The sequence below is a fragment of the Medicago sativa genome, chromosome 4, assembly GCF_051527215.1.
Source record: "Medicago sativa cultivar Bolivia chromosome 4, Bolivia_mono, whole genome shotgun sequence".
Classification (NCBI taxonomy): domain Eukaryota; kingdom Viridiplantae; phylum Streptophyta; class Magnoliopsida; order Fabales; family Fabaceae; genus Medicago; species Medicago sativa.
Genome location: NC_140752.1, coordinates 40,011,621 through 40,023,413, shown reverse-complemented (window position 1 = coordinate 40,023,413; position 11,793 = coordinate 40,011,621).

Here is an 11,793-nt window from a genome sequence, read left to right as displayed (position 1 = left end):
TTATTTGTCAAAAACCTTGTAATACATTACTGGCGGATTATTCTGACAGTAATTACTGGCGGAATATTCAGCCAGTAATTACTGACGGAAAAATCCCTCGGTATTGTTTCCTCAAATCACCCCAAACACTACTGACGGAAAATTCCGCCAGTAACATTTCTGACGCTCATATTACTGAGGGACTCGAATCCGCCAGTAATGCGTATTACTGAGGGATTTTTTGCATTACTGGGGGATTATTTCCACCAGTAATAAGGAAAATTCTTGTAGTGTTCGTAGCATATATCTACAACAATTAACATATTCATTAGTTTTGGCTGGCAAGACGGATAGCTTTCCAGCATCATACAAAGATTCATTGTCTGCAATTTTGTCTCCAATTGAAGGTATTTATAGCAGCTCCTTTCAACAATCTCAAGGGTCTTCCCTGGCTGCTCAGAGAAATATGGTGCAAAACATGGCTGCAATGAAAAGGTACGATAACAAAGAGTCTGATCATAATAACCATAAATTTGATTTTGTCCATGATCTTGTTAACCCCAATTTTAAAAGAAGAGGTATGTCTTACGTTAGTGGACAGTCAAGTCTTGAAATGAGAAATGACAATCTTCCGAAAGCTAAGGTCAACTTGGCTGAAGCTATAGGAGATAATATAATTGCGGTCATTTCTCATGTCAAATTGACCAATGTGAGTAAATGGGTAGTAGATTCAGGAGCTACAAGGCATATCTGTGTAAACAGAGATGCTTTCACCTCATACACTATTCTAGGGGATAATGAAAAACTTGTTTATCTTACTGATTCTCAAACTGCGACAGTTTCTGGAAAAGGGAAAATTCTTTTAAAACTCACATCGGGAAAGACCTTGGCTCTCACTAACATACTTCATGTACCTAGTATAAGGACAAATTTAATTTTAGTGTCCTTATTGGTAAAGAATGGGGTTAATGTATCATTTGAATCTGACAAGATTATATTGACAAAGCAAAATATATTTGTGGGAAAAGGTTATTGTGATCAAGGACACTTTATACTTAATATCTCTGAAATTATTAATTATAAAGCTTCTTCTTTTGCTTACTTGATTGATTCATATGATATATGGCATGCTAGATTAGGACATGTTAATTCTTCTTATGTTAATAAATTGCAAAGTCTAGGCATGATTACTTTAAATGATAAGCAATCTGGTATATGTGATATTTGTTTAGAATCAAAATTGACTAAAAAGAAATGTATGTCTGTGCAACGTGAATATGATCTTCTTAGTTTAATTCATACTGATTTAGGAGATTTAAAGCAAACTACGTCTAGAGGAGGTAATAAATATTATATAACTTTTATAGATGATTTTTCTCGATACACCAAAGTTTATTTATTGAAACATAAAGATGAAGCGTTTGATAAGTTTCTTTTATACAAAGCTGAGGTAGAAAATCAATTGAGTAGAAAAATCAAAAGGGTTAGATCTGATAGAGGTGGAGAGTATATTTCTTTTAATGATTTTTGTGAAAAAGAAGGTATAATTCATGAAGTAACTCCCCCTTATTCTCCCGAATCAAATGGAGTGGCAGAAAGGAAAAATAGAACTTTAAAAGAAATGATGAATGCTATGCTTGTTAGTTCTTCTGCACCTGACAACCTTTGGGGTGAAGCTTTGTTAACTGCATGTTTTTTACAAAATAGAATTCCACATAGATTTACTGGAAAAACACCCTATGAATTGTGGAAAGGTTATAAGCCTAGTCTTAAATATTTAAAAGTGTGGGGGTGTTTAGCTAAAGTTATGTTACCTGATCCTAAGAAAAGGAAAATAGGTTCTAAAACCTCTGATTGTTTATTTATTGGATATGCTGAAAATAGTGCTGCATATAGATTTCTTGTTCTTAAAAGTGATGTGCTTTCTTGTAACACTATTGTTGAAACTAAAAATGTGGAATTTTTGGAAAATGTTTTTCCTTTGAAAGTTGAAAGTATAAGTGATAATCCTTCTTTGAATAAAGAAGATGTAAACTCATATGATGATTTAAGAAGAAGTAAAAGACAAAGAAAAGAGACATCCTTCGGAAATGATTTTTATACATATCTTGTTGAAAATGAACCTCAAACTTTTTATGAAGCAATTTCTTCCTCTGATGCAAAATTTTGGAAAGAAGCTATTAAAGTTGAAATGGATTCAATTTCTAAAAACCATACATGGATTTTGGTTGACTTACCTAAAGGAGCAAAACCAATTGGTTGCAAATGGATTTTTAAGAAAAAATATTTTCCTGATGGTTCTATTGAAAAAAAGGATTTTTCTCAAAAACAAAATATTGATTATTTTGATACGTTTGCTCCTGTGACCAGAATTTCATCAATTCGTGTTTTAATAGCTCTTGCTTCTATTTATAAACTTGTTATTCATCAAATGGATGTAAAAACAGCTTTTTTGAATGGTGATTTAGAGGAAGAAATTTATATGTCACAACCCGAAGGATGTGTAGTTTCTGGTCAAGAAAATAAAGTTTGTAAACTTCTTAAATCATTATATGGTTTGAAACAAGCACCAAAACAATGGCATGAAAAGTTTAATCAAGTTTTGATTAGTGATGGGTTTTCATCAATTGAAGGTGATAAATGTGTTTACACTAAATGTGTGAACAATGAATGTGTGATTATAAGTTTATATGTTGATGACATGCTCATTTTTGGTACTTGTATTGATATTGTGATTAGAACCAAGTCCTTTCTTGATTCTAAATTTGATATGAAAGACATGGGTGAAGCAAGTGTAATTTTGGGAGTTAAAATCATAAGGAAGGATGATAGTATAATACTATCTCAAGAACATTATGTTGAGAAACTTCTAAGAAAGTTTGGTTATTATGACTCTAAGTCAGTGAGTACCCCTTATGATGCTAACTCTCAATTAAAGAAAAATAAAGGTGATCCTGTTGATCAAACTCAATATGCCCAAATTATTGGGAGCTTACTGCATTTAATGAATTTTTCTCGTCCTGACATTGCATATGCAGTAGGTAGATTGAGTAGATATACACATAATCCTAACCAGGATCACTAGGAGGCGCTTGCTAGAGTAATGAAATATTTAAGAGGTACCATGAATTATGGTATTGAGTATAGTGGATTTCCCGCTGTGTTAGAAGGATACAGCGATGCTAACTGGATCTCTGATTCAGATGAGACAAAATCTACTAGTGGTTATGTATTTACACTTGGTGGAGGTGCAGTTGTGTGAAGATCATCCAAACAATCCATAATTGCTAGATCAACTATGGAATCAGAGTTCATAGCTCTAGAATTGGCTGGTAGTGAGGCTGAGTGGTTAAGATATCTCTTAGCTAATATTCCGTTAGGAATAAAACCAACTCCATCAGTGTCAATGCATTGGGATTGTAAATCGGCAATTGCCGTGGCAAAGAACAAATCGTTCAATGGTAAGAATAGACATATTCAATTGAGACATAATGTGGTAAAACAGCTGTTAAAAGATGGAACAATATCGATCGATTATGTGAGGTCATAAGTGAACTTAGCTGACCCTTTGACAAAACCCCTGGGGAGGAAAATAATTTGTGACACATCGAGGGGAATGGGACTTAAAGCCACTCGAAATTAATAAGTGATGGGAACCTAACCTTTGTGATTGGAGATCCCATGAATAAGGTTCATATGGGTAAGAACAAGTCACTTATTAGTTCTGCTAGCACCAAAAATTAGATAATTAATTTTTGTTTTCGTCCCTTTCCTATGGTGTGAGTGAGAAGTGCTAGACACTGCATTATTGAGAGGATAAGCATTTGTAGCTTTCAATGATTTTCATATCCCTTATGGGTGGTGTATGAATTGCAACATACACTTGATGAAATCACCTATGTGAGTGTCAAGTGGGGCCGCTTGTATGAGATTTTGGCAAAATCTCTGGAGCACTCATGAATTAACCAGGCACGTGCACAGCCTATTAGCGCACCACAGCGTTATCGGCAAGAATTGCGGGGGTGTGATGCGAGTGGTAGACCACTAACATACATAAATGTCTTTGGTTCATATAGCTTGCTACACCAATTTCATTGTGTGTTAAGTTTATCATTCTAGGACTGGTTCATATAGCTTGCTACACCAGTTTGATGCATCACATCCAGGTGTTAACCCATAAAGTCTTTTTAATATTTTTTAACTTTTGAAATATGTGGGGGATTGTTGTAAATATTATTTATATTTCAAAAGTTTTTCAATTATATTTTATATTCGTTATTTTAAGTGAAAATATTTTTAGCTGATTTATTTGACCAGTTCCATGTAACAAACCATTCCTTAAATCTCTCTTGAGTCATCAAAACATAGATTTTGACTTCTTCTTTATTTAAACTTTAAAACGTGTTTAATAATTTAGCTTAATAGCATTCCTATTTTTATGCCATGACTAAGTTTAATAGAAGTGGAAAATACTCCCACGATTGTTATTGAGCTGAACGGTCATTTTATGAATATAGCATATATATTATATTGTTGTGAGCAAAACAGCGAACACAAAAAAAAAACAGAAAGTCTGAAACCAAAAATCCTCTCTCACTCTCACAATTTTCTTGGGTTTACACTTCCTGTCACATAATATCTCTTGTCAGTTCTGAATCCTCGGCTCACCGGGAAGGGTCTGTTTTATCCTGGAAGGGTTAGCGGTCTACACACGGAAAACCCTTGAGGACAGTGTGTTCAGCACGTCTCAGATCATCTCACTGTTTTTGTTTTGCAGGTCTTCGTAGCATCTATCTACAACAATTAACATATTCATTAGTTTTGGCTGGCAAGGCGGATAGCTTTCCAGCATCATACAAAGATTCATTGTCTGCAATTTTGTCTCCAATTGAAGGTATTTATAGCCGGTCCTTTCAACAAGTCTTGTGTGTTAATATATCTTTCACCGATAGTTAATGAATTTTGTTATAGCTGGCATTACCTCTATTATTCAGTATCTGTAATTGCCGATTATAGTCTTTTACTATTATTGTCATTATTCTTACGCCCTGTTATAACAATTTATTTATATGACTAGTTGTCATGCCCATATTCTTATCCGATGTAATTTTTCGGTTTGACAATGTGGATAGATTGAACAAAATTTAACTTGACTACATTAACATGAATTATGTAATACATGAATTTGAGCAATTCATTAATCGACTAACAAACAATCAATTAAAAACTCTGTAAACACCATGTTAGCTATAATAGAAGGACTGGAGCCCAAAATATAGCAAATCAATGTTTGAATATCGACTAAACAAAAATAAAGTGTCCAACATGCATCAAATAAGATTAACTATAGTTGAAGGAATCTATGAAGAAGAAAAAAAAATAGTAAAATAGTAAAACAATCAAATCTATCATCCATTTAAAAATAAGAGTTTTGTTAACCAGTGCCGCAGACAATTGTCAAGCAATTCACAAATAGAAGTTGTGTCTTAAAAATATAAGTTTTGACTTTTGATAGCATTGAAAATATACGTTTTGACTTTTGATAGCATTGTCCTAAAAATAAACGTCCAATAATAGTAGTTGAACAATAAATTTAAGTTTAAAATTTGTTCTGGACTTAGCAAAATCCTTTAAGGCACATATTCATAGGGACAATCCAATAATATTTAAATCCCGCATTTGGGCCGTTTACTCGCAACACACCCCTCCTTGCAAGGAGGGGTGCTCGTAGCGTGTCAAGAGACTAATTCAAACCTGAATGATAGCATCTCCTTCCACGTTTACGCGAATCTCGCTCGGCGGTTACGATTCACATGAATCTGTAACCGTTAAGCCCCATGTGTGTCCTACAATGGCTCATGTACCTTCACACTATATAAGGGAACTCTCAATGGTCCCTAAAGTTAAATTCTCTCTATTCTCCTAACCCTGCTTCTAAAACTCATAACCAACTTGAGCGTCAGAGTGTATGCAAGTACACATCTCTCATTGTTCTAATCAAAACAAGTTGCTCACAATCACCGCAAAAACATCGCTTCAACAGTCACCTTCTAGTCAAGTACCTTCAAAAATCAATTTTAAAATGAAAGGCTTCGATTGAGATGAGTATTCAAATTCGTTATATGTGTTGGTGATTCTAATTGGTTATTACTGTTAATTGATTTATTTAAAATACATATTCCTATCCTATCCTATGTATGTAGTTTCGTCATCCAAGCTGACATGTATCAATTGTTGGTGATTTCCAAAATAATATAATCACTTTAGAACCAAAAGTTGTAACTCTTCACCAAGAGTTGTAACTCTTTATGGGAATCTTTCATATACATTGAAACCTTCTGCAAAAGGGTGCTTAATGAACCTTTGCATTGATTCAAGTGTATATGATCATGATATTTGGCAAAGGGGTGCTTAATGAACCTTAGCATTGATTCAAGTGTATATGATCATAACCTTTGGCAAAAAGGTACTTAGTGAACCATAATGTTGATTCAAGTCAAAAGGGTGTTTTTTCTCATGTTAAGGGTTATATAATGCACTATAAATGCTTGACATTTGGGCATTAGTTTGACACAACAATAACAACACAATTTTGGACATAATTTTGTTACATTAACAACATAATTCTCCATCATTCTGTTACTCTAAATCATCCATCAATTCTCTAACGCATGAGTGAATTGTTGGAACCATAAATCTGTAAAATATTGTTTGGAGATACGCTTGGTGTGGTTGTACAATACACGTCAAGGAACTCATAGTATCCTGAAGGGGATTCGCTGGTCATTCTTATCGCATCCAATATACAGTTATTGGTGGGGGCGATCAAACCGAAAGGTTAGTGTGACAACCCCATGCGCTTTGAGTTTTACATACATAACCATTAAAATTTTCATGTTTCAAGTGCAGCAGCATCTTCCCAACAATCAAGATATACAACGATCTTTGGAATTTATGTGCACACTTCATCATATTCATCCTCATCATCTTCTTGATCAAGTTATTGCAGCAGACCCTCAACACAAGATCCAAGAAGATGATGAAGATGACATCAATTTTATAATGAAAGGCACAATTGAGATGAGTATTCAAATTTGTTATATGAGTTGATTCGCTATATAAGTGCAGCAATATCTTCCCAACAATCAAGATATACAATCTTTAGAATTTATGTGCACCCTTCATCATATTCATCTTCATCATCTTCTTGGTCAAGTTATTGCAACAAACCCTCAACACAAGATCCAAGAAGATGATGAAGATGACATCAATTTTATAATGAAAGGCACAATTGAGATGAGAGTATTCAAATTCGTTATATGAGTTGATTCGTTATATGAGTTGGTGTTTCTAATTGTTTATTACTTTTAATTTAAAGTACATATTCCTATTCTATGTATGTAGTTTCGTCATCCAAGCTGGAATGTATCAATCATTTATTAAATGTATTAATTATTATTTATTTTTTTAGGGAAATTAATTATTAATTAATTAAAAGAAGAGAACAAAGGAGTGACACGGAACCAATATAATGGGCCCGGGGCTATGCTGGGGCCTTAATTGAAAACTCAGCTTCGAGTTGTGTTAACGTCGGTTGATGTGAACTTTATGCTTATCCCGCAAGCAAGCAAAGCAACTTGCGATCAGACATGAAACAAACGGCTCAGATTTAAGTTTAAGGCCATGGCATCCACTAATCAACGCCACGTGTCCTTTGATGCGTTGGATCCCACTCCTTTCCTTGTTTAGTTTAATAAATATCTTTCTCTATTGTTTTCTTCTAGTACTATAAGTTGTTAGTAATAGCCATCCCTCTTTCTTCACCTAAAGCATATCTCTCTCTCTCACTATGGGTGGATTTGAACGACAGGTGAAGTACAGAGCCAAGGAGGTGGAGAGATTTTTCAAGAAGGGAATCCATACTGTTGGAAATTCATTCAAAAAAGGATGGAACAAAATCAAGCATCTCAAACGCTAGATATAGGTCATCCATAAATAAATATTTGTTTGTATTATTTTCTCTTCATAGGTTTGCTTTGCATGTATAATTTCTTCCAAGTCTATATTCCTAATTTTGGATGTTGTTTGACTCCTTTTACGTATTTACTTATTTTTGTCTTTCTTGTTTGCCCGTTTGTTGGGTTTAATTAATGTAATATAATAAATATTAATTGACATATATTTGTTTATGTTTTGTGTTTATTCTCTTTTTTCTTTTTTTAAGGATATCTTTTAATTTTGTTTTCATTCATTTTGTTTTTGAACGCACTAATCAACGAGTTCTATAAAAAAAAATGGCGCGTCAAAAATGTTGAGAAGATAAAAAAGGAAGATAAGCTGGATATATTGAATCCATATTGAAGAGTCTTGTGCTTTTAGAGCACATGTTGAGGATTCCATAAATAATAAATATTTATTACAAAACATTAATTTTCAATCTCAAAAAGAATAAATTGACACAATTTTATAGGTAAAATTTTTAATTTAAGTTTCTTAAAAGATGTCCTTTAACATTTCTCTATATTTAAAAATGCTCTACAAAATCAGAAATCAATTTAACTGATTAGAAAATAGGAGATATATGGGGATTAGAAAATTATGCACAAAATGAGAAAGGAGTGGACGAGAGAGAGAACACGGGAATTGGAATCACACAACAACAATCAGCAAAGGAAAGTGAAGAAGCTTACTATCAAGTACCAGTAAGGCAAGAGGAGGAAACGAAAACAGATGCCTATAATCATCATAGTACTGAGGAGGTACACAAGGATAAGGAAACGAAAACAGATGCCTATAATCATCATAGTACTGAGGAGGTACACAAGGATAACAAAAGGCAACAGATTCAAACATGCAGAGATAGAAGGAGGAGAAGGATTGCAATTCTGAAAGAAAAAAAGAAATCCAGAAAGAAAGGAAAAAAATAAGCAGTGAGATGTACGTGCAGTCAGCGCAAGCATCACCAAAAGCAGGTACCATCCAGTTCTAATTTTAATTTGGTGGTTGATGAGGTAGATAGGAACAATTGGGTGTTGTTACATGGGGGAGCAAAAGAAATTGCAATAGATGTTTGGGATTTGGGAAAAGAATTTGGTTTAGTGCACAGAGGAGAGGAAGGTGAAATTGTTCAAGAACTGATGGTTGGAGTGGAGAGGGGCGAAGAAGCGGCGTAATATTTAGGGTGTGTCTAAGGTGTAGGAGTTGAAATAAGTTAAACATGAAACTGATTAGTTACAATATAAGGGGATTAGGAGGGATGACTAAGAAGAAAGAAATTCAAAGATTAATCCAGAAACAAAATCCAGACGTCATTTGTATTCAGGAAACCAAAATGGAAAAAATAGAGAGGAATATTTGTGGTATGATGTGGGGATCATCTAACGAGTTTGAATTTGCGTTCAAGCCTTCAGAAGGGAGGTCCGGTGGGTTATTGACTATGTGGGACAACAAACTGATTTCAATGAGCAGAATGCATATATTCTATCATGTTCTTTGGTTGGAAGGGGTGTGGAACGAAGATAACAAAGAAGTTAATATAGTAAACATATACGCTCCGTGTGATGGAAGAAGAAAGCGAGCCCTTTGGGAGGAATTGTTAAGGAGAATTCAAGTAAAGGGTGAAGAAAGAATGTGTTTGATGGGAGACTTTAACGCAATAAGAGATGAATCTGAACGAAAAGGAATCAATGAAGATATCAGGAGGGAAGAGATGAAAACGTTTGATGAGTTTATATCGGACGCAGAGCTGATAGATTTACCACTACACGGCAGAAGATTCACTTGGTCCCGGTCCAGGTGTTCGGCAATGAGCCGACTGGATAGGTTTCTCATCACAGAAGCATGGTTTAGAGAATGGCCAGAAAGTGTTCAATGGTGTTTAGATAAAGAACTTTCTGACCATTGTCCAATTATGTTAAGTGAAGCAAAGAAAAATTGGGGTCCAAAACCTTTTCGTATGCTAAACTGTTGGAAGGATCTTGAGGGATACCATACTTTTGTCAAAGAACAGTGGCAGAATTTAAAAGTGGATGGATGGGGAATGTATGTGTTAAAGGAAAAGCTGAAGCAAATCAAAGGGAGGCTCAAAGTTTGGCACAAAGGGCACACTCAGAATTTGGGCTCAAAAATTAAGGCGATGAAAGAAGAAATAAATAAGCTAGAAAGTAAAAGTGAAGTGTCGAATTTGTCGGATGAGGAGATCAAGTACAAGAGAGAACTTTCAGCAAGTTTGTCCAAGCTCTTGAAACTCAATTGCAGTATACAATGGCAAAGATCCAGGTCAAGATGGTTGAGAGACGGAGATGCAAACACCAAATATTTCCATGGATGCATTAATAAGAGAAGGAAGGATAATGAAATTTTGTCTTTAGAAGTGAACGGAAAAAGAATATCAGGGGTGGAAGAAATAAAAGATGCAATTGTTGATCATTTTAAGGGTCATTTTGCGGCTAAGGGGGAGAGACCGATTCCGGATAACATTATTTTCAAGATTCTTCAAGGCTCACAGAGTGTTGAGTTAGTTAGAGAATTTTCAGAAGACGAAGTTCGTAGGGCAGTATGGGAGTGTGATGGCTCAAAAAGTCCAGGTCCTGACGGAGTAAATTTTGAATTTTTAAAAGAGTTTTGGGAGGATATCAAAGATGATTTTTTAAGAGTGATGGCTGAATTTCATGCAAACGGTCGAATGGTCAAAGGAGCAAATAGTTCGTTTGTGGTATTGATTCCTAAGAAGAAAAATGCAGTGAAAATCACAGATTTCAGACCAATTTCTTTGATAGGATGCATATACAAAGTGATATCAAAGGTTCTGGTGAATAGGTTGAAATGTGTGATCGGTTCTATCATATCAGATACACAGTCAGCATTCATTTCAGGCAGACATATTTTAGATGGGATACTAATCGCGAATGAAATTGTGGATGAGGCAAAGAAAAAAGACAAAGAAGTATTGTTGTTTAAAGTGGATTTCGAAAAGGCGTACGATTCAGTTGATTGGAATTTTCTGGATTTTGTGATGGCAAAGATGGGGTTCCATGAGAAATGGAGAAAATGGATAGCAGAATGTTTGAAGACAGCAACTATTTCTGTGTTGGTAAATGGCAGTCCAACAAAAGAATTTGGGATGGGTCGTGGGTTAAGGCAAGGAGATCCATTGTCGCCGTTTCTTTTTCTAATAGCTGCGGAGGGATTCAACATGTTGATGAGGAGGGCGGTGGAGGAGGGAAAATTCACAGGCTACAAATTTGACATGGGAGAAGACATACTCACACACTTGCAATATGCTGACGATACATTGATTATTGGTGAGAAAAAGTGGTCAAATATTAGAACGTTTAAGGCTAACCTGCTGTTATTTGAAGTAATGTCGGGTCTAAAAGTGAACTTCCACAAAAGTTTATTAGTGGGAGTCGATATATCTCAAAAGTGGGTGGAAGAGGCGGCTAATGTTCTAAGATGTAAAATAGGATCTACGCCGTTTAAGTATCTTGGTTTACCAATCGGGGCAAATCCGAGGCGTTTGGAGACATGGCATCCAGTGATTGAGGCTGTGAGATCTAGAATGTCAAAGTGGAAGAATAAACAATTGTCCATTGGAGGTCGGGTCGTACTATTAAAATCAGTCTTGTCTGCGCTTCCTGTTTACTTTCTTTCCTTTTTCAAGGCTCCGACAGGTATAATCTCAAAACTTGAATCTCTTTTTAAACAATTTTTGTGGGGAGGATGTGAGGATTTGAGAAAAATAAATTGGGTTAAATGGGAAAAGGTGTGTCGACCTCTGGAAGAGGGAGGGCTGGGAATTAGGAACTTGAGGAT